Source organism: Chamaea fasciata, unplaced genomic scaffold (genome assembly GCF_029207755.1).
Source record: "Chamaea fasciata isolate MVZ Bird 193981 ecotype frontalis unplaced genomic scaffold, bChaFas1.0.hap1 SCAF_5, whole genome shotgun sequence".
Lineage (NCBI taxonomy): Eukaryota > Metazoa > Chordata > Aves > Passeriformes > Sylviidae > Chamaea > Chamaea fasciata.
Window position 1 is genome coordinate 50170043 of NW_027094090.1, and position 8888 is coordinate 50178930.

At 44.8% G+C, this 8888-nt stretch overlaps 1 long non-coding RNA gene across 1 annotated transcript; it reads left to right on the plus strand.

Annotated features, from left to right (window-relative positions):
• The first annotated feature begins 1978 nt into the window (after window positions 1-1978).
• On the plus strand, window positions 1979-8649 carry LOC136289645 (uncharacterized). Its single transcript, XR_010720822.1, has 2 exons — window positions 1979-2560; window positions 6135-8649. It is a non-coding gene; the product is annotated as an uncharacterized lncRNA (long non-coding RNA).
• The last annotated feature ends 239 nt before the right edge of the window (window positions 8650-8888 follow it).

Below are 8888 nucleotides of genomic sequence, written 5' to 3' on the forward strand. Positions count from 1 at the left end.
ATTCTTTCTATTTCAAGAAGGAAAAGCACTTGACCAGGAAATACAGAAGAAGACTGGACAGAGATTGGCAAAGAAGGCAAGACTGCAGCACCCCTTGCTAAAACACCAAATGAACACCTGCAAAACACAGAAAAAAGTCTGCCTTCTTCTTTTATCGTCGCTAAAGTGGACAGTCTACCTGCTTCCTGGGTCCAAACATAGTTCAAACTGCAAATTGTTCCTTTGTTTCAACTGCACGGTGAAGAATCCTCAGCAAACCATGCCCTGCTCCATTTATGATCAACGTATTCTTGTTCGGCTTCTTGGGAAAGTTTCCAAGGAGATTTTCATCATATTGGTCGTGATGAAATACTAAAGAAACCACCCAGGAATCGCATTTTCTAACTACAGAACTGCTCCTGACATCTGTAGCAAAATTTCATTTGCTTTTCTTTGTCCTCTAATGCACCCATTAATATTGGTCACTTAACCACACTGAGCTCTCTTCACTTGCACTTGCACTTTCGGTTTCTTTTTTTTCCAGCTTGATGCTGCCTCAGAAACGATGTCTGCAGGAGCTGCACGTTAGACAGGCACGTCAGCTCTTCAGAAAGTGGAGGCTGTAAGGATTAAAAGGGACTCTCTCAAGTGGAAGGCAGGATTCTGGCTTGCAGGGCTGCTGTCCATGCTCAGAAGGACAGCAGCAAGGTAACACTCAGCTGTTCTTAAGGTAAAATTCAAGCTTCCTGCCTTAGAAAGAAGGCTAAGTTTTTACCTCAGCTCTACCCTCTCCAAGTTCTAGGCAAAAAAAAAAAAAAAAAAAAAAAAAAAAAAAAAAAAAAAAAAAAAAAAAAGTGGTGTCTTCACGCCCTCAAGCTTTTCTCCATCCTTTTTTTTTGACCCTAATTGCTCCTCCACTCGCCGTGATGCTTTTGGTTGCATGAGATAGGGGCTGCCTGGGTCACAGGAGCAGCCCAGGGAAGCAGGAGGCACGGAAGGAAAAGCGGAGGGCAACAGGCAGAAGCCATTTCCAAAGCGCTTTCCGTCTTGAATGCTGCCAAGACAAAGCACACCCTGTGCTTTCTGGATGGAGCTCGAGCACCTCAGCAATGAGCCGAATGTTTAGGCTGCAGACACCGGGGCTTGCTATCCCTGCTTCTCCTTTGCCTCGGTGTATTTTACACAAGCAGGCAATGAACGCAACCAGGTGCCTACAACCAGAAGCAGGCACGGCAACAGTTCAGCCACATCCAATTTAACCTCAGCGGAGAAGGAGAAGCGCTAAAGCAGCAGCGAGTACCGCAAAACCACCGCATCAGGGGGAACGCCAAACATGTCTTTGGTGATTTCTACTGCTGGGACACGGTCACACTTGTCTGTGCGGTGCAACCACCAAGGGTTTCTATCCTCCTCTCCCGAAAAAACGAGTGCTACGCTTTGGTTTTGCCCGGCACTGAGAGGCTGCGCTGGTAGCTTGCCGAGCTTCCCTAGCTCGCCGCAGTTCACGCGCCTTACGTAGATGACGCAGCAGAGGCTATTCAGGAAAGTTAGCGTAGGTTACGCAATCGACGTAAATCGCCTCGGCTGCCCAAGTTCCCTGGCGGATCGGGATTGCTGGTGCCCAGGGCAACTGTTTTTTTTCCTAAGGTTCAAAGCAAGAAGCTAGAGGAGGAAGTTCTGCTAAAAAATCCAAACATCAGCGGAGCTGGCAGACTTAGACCAAAAGCAGAAAAGCTGAAAAGATGCTCGGTGTTCCAAGCTGCACACTTCGATTTTCAAGCAGAGAAAGAAGGACAAAAAAGAAAAAAAAATATTCTTAGCACCCTGATGAAACATTCACTACCAACTACAGATACTGGGAGGCTGAAAGTCAGAAGATGGCTTTAACATCCCTTTTCTTCACGGGCTTAACGGTCATTTTCTTGGACAACACCTCATCTAAGCTTTAAGGCCTTAGCAGAAGTTTTACCATCTTTCCCATTCACTTTCTATAAAATTCCTCTTGTTACTGATATGTTTGTTCATTAAATCCAGGATATGGGTGACAAGTTAAGTGATAAAGGTAGTCTCGCATAATTTGCGGTTGTAAGCAATATTTTCCAGGAAGTCAGCGATTCTGAGTCTTGAAACGCGGCAGGGGAAGAGCAGACCCCAGCAACAGAGACGCACATGCGCAGAGTACTATTCCAGGAAGTCACGCACGCCGGAAACCGGACTGTATAAGAGGAAGAACTAAAACCCCGACTGACGCGGCAGTGGCGGGATAATGGTCCCCCTGTCGCCCAGCGCTGCATTACCTTATTGTTACGCTTGCTGTAATTAATAAAATCCTTGATTGGGACAAGCAATGGTGTCAGACTATTCCGTGCAAAATTTCCTCTATAACAATTTGGTGCCGTGACTCGGATAAGAATACGGATCCGACAGAGGGACTAGGGGAGGCGCCCCGCCTGTACAGGCGGCCTCTGGTTCTGAAGTCGGGATCTTGCTCTTACCGACGAACCCAAATTTGTAACAATAAGGTAAGGAAAACCCTATAAGCTCGGTGCACTCGAGGTCCGGACGAAGACGCAGGAGACGCGTAAGTAACTGCCCATTGTGCAGGGGAATCCGTCCGGGCTGGGTTGGGATCCTGGAATACAACGTGTGTGCGTGTGAATGAGAGGAGAACTGGCAGCCAGATTCTCCAAGTGAGTGCGGACCCTTAAGTAGTGCGTTTCCCATCGCCCGCGAGGGACTGGGCCACGAAAAAGGGGAAGTGAGTGAGTACACACACGGCTGAAAGAGGGTATTCCAGAAGATGGGACAGGGGAAAAGCAAGCCCCCTCCACCCATGAGACCCCCTTCGGTTCTTAGGGATTCACCGCTGGGGTTTATGTTAGAGAATTGGAAATATTATCCCACCACGGGGGACAAGGACAAAGTTAAGATGATACACTTTTGTGTAGAAGTCTGGGGAGGACAAATCTCCAAGGCAGTTTGGTGGCCCAGGTTTGGGTCATCAGAATTATGGGTTCAGAGATTTTTGAATCAGTGGGTACGTAGGTAGGTCCCCTTTAATCAGGAAGAGGCTGATTATGCTGCAGTATGGGTTACCCGCCCAGGGGACCAGGGAGTAGCAATATTCAATCTCTCCCAAATGGAGTTTGGGCATAAAGATAAAAAGACTGAAAAATTGCAGGAGGAGGAGGATGCTCCCCTAATACCACCCCCGTATGCACTTCCCCCATTACCACCGGCGCCTCAGATATTACCTCCTCCTACACCCCCTCCCTCCCCTGGAGATGAAGGTATCGGAGCCGCAGTCAGAAGGAGGAGAAGGGAGCAAAGAGAACATGAGTTACTCCCCTTAAGGGAAGTGCCAATAGGAGGAGCCCAGCCACAACTAGGATTTGTATCTGTCCCTTTGAACTCAAATACTGTTAAGAAATACAGTCTATTTTGAGGATTTTGTTTACTGCAGAAGAAAGGACACATGAAAAGAGACTGCAGACAGAGGATAAAGGATGAGGCGGCATTCAAAGAAGATTAGGGGGGTCAGGGGCTCTATGTATTGGGGACCCGTACGAACAAAGAGCCCTTGATAAAACTGAAACTAGGTCCCCAGTCACAGGAGGTAGAATTGTTGGTAGACTCAGGAGCTGAGAGGTCTACCCTCCAGCAAATACCCCCTGGGTGCAAATTATCTAAAGATACTGCCCATGTGGTTGGAGCAAAGGGAAAACCCTTCAAGGTAGGGATTATACAACAAGTTTTAATAGAAACAGAATCTAAATTAGGTATGGGAAATTTTCTCTTAGTCCCAGAAGCCGATTTTAATCTTTTGGGAAGGGATTTGATGGTAGAATTAGGAGTAGGTTTGGAAGTTAAAAAGGGGAGCTGGGAATTAAAATATGTGCCCTTAGGGTTGAAGATGAACAAGAAATTAATCCCGAAGTCTGGTATACCCCTGAGACCGTGGGCAGACTAAACATCTCGCCATTTAAAGTAACCCTCAAGAACCCGGAGAACCCCGTCCAAATTAAGCAATATTCTATGTCTATAGAAGGGTGGAAGGGGTTGAAACCCGAAGTTGAGAGATTAATATCTCAGGGACTATTAGAACCATGTATGTCCCCATTTAATACCCCAATTTTACCAGTAAAGAAACCCAATGGCACTTATCGACTAGTGCACGATTTAAGAGAAATCAATAAGCGCACTATGTCCAGATTCCCAGTAGTAGCAAACCCCTATACCCTTTTGAGTAAATTGGGGCCAGAAAATTTGTGGTACAGTGTAATAGACTTAAAGGATGCTTTTTGGGCTTGCCCTTTAGACGAAAGCTGTAGAGACTATTTTACATTTGAATGGGAAGACCCTGACACAGGGCGCAAACAACAATTGAGGTGGACCGTGCTTCCACAGGGGTTTACGGAAAGCCCTAATTTGTTTGGACAAGCCCTAGAACAGATTCTTCAAGATTTTACCCCAGACCCAGAAATTACTCTGATTCAGTATGTGGATGACCTATTGATAGCAGGAAAAATGGAAAATCAAGTCAGAAAAGAAAGCATAAAACTTTTAAATTTTCTGGGGCTTAAGGGGCTGAAGGTATCAAAATCTAAATTACAATTTGTAGAAGAAAAGGTAAAGTATTTAGGACACTACATTGAGAAGGGAGAGAAGACAATTGACCCGTAACGGGTACAGGGAATTTTATCTTTACCCCCTCCAGCAAGTAAAAAACAGGTTAGACAATGGTTAGGACTATTGGGATATTGCCGCTTATGGATTGAAAACTACAGTAGTAAAGTTAAATTTTTATATGCCAAGCTCACCGAGTCTAATCGTATAAGCTGGGGAAAGACAGATGAAGAGCAACTCTGGGCATTAAGGAGAGAGTTGGCAAATGCACCAGTTTTAAGTTTGCCAGACTTAAATCGACCATTTTATCTATTCGCCAACATAGAGAATGGGACAGCATATGGAGTATTAACCCAAGATTGGGCAGGGAAAAAGAAGCCCATAGGATACTTGTCTAAATTATTAGACCCTGTGAGTAGGGGCTGGCCCACATGTTTACAGGCCATTGTTGGATGTGCCTTAATGACAGAGGAGGCTCGAAAAATAACCTTCAATAGTACCATTAAGGTATTATCCCCCCCCACAATGTGAGGAGTGTTTTGCAGCAAAAAGCTGAAAAATGGATCTCTGATTCCAGATTATTAAAATATGAGGGAATCTTGCTGGAGGCCCCGAATTTAACATTAGAAACTACATCTTTACAAAACCCTGCTCAGTTTTTATTTGGGGAACCAAAACCATCAGAAGAACTGGCCCACGATTGCCTCCGAACTATTGAGGAACAGACTAAGATTAGGCCCGATTTAGAGGAGGAGGGGCTCTCAGAGGGAGAAGTAATTTTTGTGGATGGCTCATCCCGGATAGTGGATGGAAGACGTAGATCAGGGTATGCACTAGTAGCAGGGAAGGATTATGAGGTATTAGAAGCAGGACCCTTGAGTCCGTCATGGTCAGCCCAAGCATGTGAATTATACGCCATCTTGCAGGCTCTTAAAAAAAAAAATTTCACTGAACTTCCCAAGGTGGGAAGATATAAGTATGTGTTAGTACTAATAGACCACCTCACCCACTTCGTAGAGGCATTTCCAACCGCAAGGGCCACTGCACACACGGTGGCCAAAGTGTTACTAGAACAAATTGTGCCCAGGTATGGAGTAGCTGAAAGTATAGACTCAGACCAAGGGCCACACTTTGTATCAAAAGTTATTAAGGCCTTGTCAGAAGCCCTTGGAATAAGATGGGAAGAACATACCCCGTGGCACCCTCAAAGTTCGGGGTTAGTAGAGAGAGTTAATGGAGAATTAAAGAAACAGCTAACCAAGTTAACTTTAGAAACCAAACTTAATTGGATTAAGTGTCTCCCCTTGGCCTTGTTAAATCTCAGAACTCTGCCCCGATCTGATGTGGGGATATCTCCTTTTGAAATGCTGTATGGGATGCCGTATGATGCAGGTATGCCTCGAGACCATCCCGGAATAATAGATAAGCAAATGAAAGCATTTATAACTGAGATGATGGCCTTTAGGAAGAAGTTATGGGAAAAAGGGCAGATATTGCAGAGACCACCCTTAAATATTACTCTACATCAGGTGCAACCGGGAGACTGGGTCTTAATCCGAACTCGGAAAGAAACTACTCTCCAGCCCCATTGGGATGGTCCATATCTGGTGCTTCTCACAATGAATACAGCAGTACGGACAGCAGAGCGGGGATGGACTCACGCCAGTCGTATAAAAGGACCAGTGCCCGAGCCTAGGTGGAAGGTCATCAGCCCAGCCGGAGACTTAAAGTTGAAACTCACTCGGGGAACTGCAACAGGAAATTAAGAAAGGACATTCTTGATGAATAGAAAATATTGGTATAAAACTTTTAGGATAGAATATCAACTAGAGCTTGAAAGAGATCATAAGGGAAATATATATGCTGATTGTGTTTGTATTAAATGTAATGATTCTTATTGTAATGGGAATTGTTACCCCTTTGTATGTTACCAATGTTTAGTTTGTGAAAACAGGTGGTGGACCCATTGTCACAGAGGCAGGCCCCCGAGAGGTGTTTGCTGCCTCTGTCTAGAAATTCAGCGGGAGCTTACTGATTTGGTATTGGCTCAGAAAGTAGCTCAAGGGGAATTACAAGTAGACTCTAAAGAGTGGTGGGACATATTTGCAGAAGGCATAAATCCCGAACTATATTGTTACCATTCCAATGAACCAGTCCTTTTTGTGGCACAAATAATAGCTGGAGTGTGTCGCCGTCGGGTAAAAGAAGTAAGGTGTGACGCTCCTCAGGTTAAAGACCACAACTGGAACACCTATATCCAGAGATCCTTAAAGAAAGGGCGAAAGTCCCCTCCTGAAGAATATCCCTGCTGCCGAGAAGATGGGTCTCCCCGTGGCTCGCAGCAACCGAGTCGACGGGCGAGGCAGAGGGAGAGAAAACTGTGGAGGAAGTCGCCCTGGGATAGGTGGAACCAGGAGGTCATGGAAAATGAAATGTCCAAGGACTGGGACTAAAATCAGGGAAGAAGAAAAGGAGATGGGAACAAGCCACTGTTACAATGAAAAAGCCACCTGTAGACAACTGTTACTGTCACTACTATTATTATCCCTATGGGTAAGGCAGACAGGAGGTCAAACACACCAGCCTTTCAAATGGTCCTTGATTCGTATGAATGACTACAAAATTTTAGACTCCCTTGTGACCAGTCAGACCCCAGCCTTTAAGGCTGGGTTATGCAACATGACAAACATAGAATAGTGCGGGAGAGTTTTGAATTTAACTGGGTTTTATATGTGTCCGGCCTCAAATCCTGGAAAGAGCTACTGTAATTACCCAGGGGAGTATTACTGTGGGTATTGGGGCTGTGAGACTATTGCTTCCGATTGGACTCCAGGGGGAGGTGCAGATCAATTTATTAGAGCAGGATTTGGTCCCACAGGGTGTGCAAAGCATTGGTTAGGACCATCTGGAGAAATTTCTTACTTAGGAACTTGTGAATATGTGTATATAAATGTTACAGATCCAGAGAGCCCTGACTGGGTATTAGGAAAATATTGGGGAATTAGACATTGGGAACCTGGGCGTGATAGAGGGAACCTAATAGTGATAAAGAAAGAACCCGCCCCAGCTGATACCTATGGTATGGGACCGAATAGAGTTTTAGAGGAGGATGAAGAGCTAACACCGGTTACAAATTACCCTGAGGCTACAGGCTCCCCACTAACCATATCCAGTCAGCAGAAAGCACCCTTGCATAACTAAGTCAGTACGCTCATTATCAGAAGTAGTTTTACAAAACAGACGGGGCCTGGATTTATTATTTTGGCAACAGGGAGGACTTTGTGTAGCCTTAAAAGAAGAGTGTTGCACCTATATAGATCAAACGGGAATAGTCTTTGACACCCTAGGAGAACTAAGAAAACAACTAGAAAAAAAAAGGGAAAGAGAAAGAGAATCCCATCAGAGTTGGTATGAGAGTTGGTTCAATCATTCCCCATGGTTGACTACCTTACTGTCCACCATAGCTGGACCAATATTTTTACTAGTTCTTGTATTAACTTTTGGTCCCTGTATTTTTAACAAACTTATTACAATAGTAAAAGCGCGACTGGAAGCTGCCCACTTGCTGCTGGTACAAGCAAAATATGAGGACTTAGAAAATAGAAAGGGAGAAACGGGAGATGGATTGGAATGGAGCAGACAAGAGCTTAAGTGATTTAATGCACAACATAAATTAACCTAAAGACAAAGGGGGGATATTGTTACTGATATGTTTGTTCATTAAATCCAGGATATGGGTGACAAGTTAAGTGATAAAGGTAGTCTCGCATAATTTGTGGTTGTAAGCAATATTTTCCAGGAAGTCAGCGATTCTGAGTCTTGAAACGCGGCAGGGGAAGAGCAGACCCCAGCAACAGAGACGCACATGCGCAGAGTACTATTCCAGGAAGTCACGCACGCCGGAAACCGGACTGTATAAGAGGAAGAACTAAAACCCCGACTGACGCGGCAGTGGCGGGATAATGGTCCCCCTGTCGCCCAGCGCTGCATTACCTTATTGTTACGCTTGCTGTAATTAATAAAATACTTGATTGGGACAAGCAATGGTGTCAGACTATTCCGTGCAAAATTTCCTCTATAACACTCTTAGTGGGCAATGAAGGAAATCAGTCCTATTTCATATCTGCCAATCATAGAATCACCTATTTCTTCTAGAGAAAGAAAACCAAACCAAAACCAAACCGAACCAAAAAACCCCAACAAAACAACAACAACAAACCACAGAAGAAAGCAGACAAAAAAACCAAACCAACAGGTTTCTGAAACTTGCTTTGAAAGAGAAA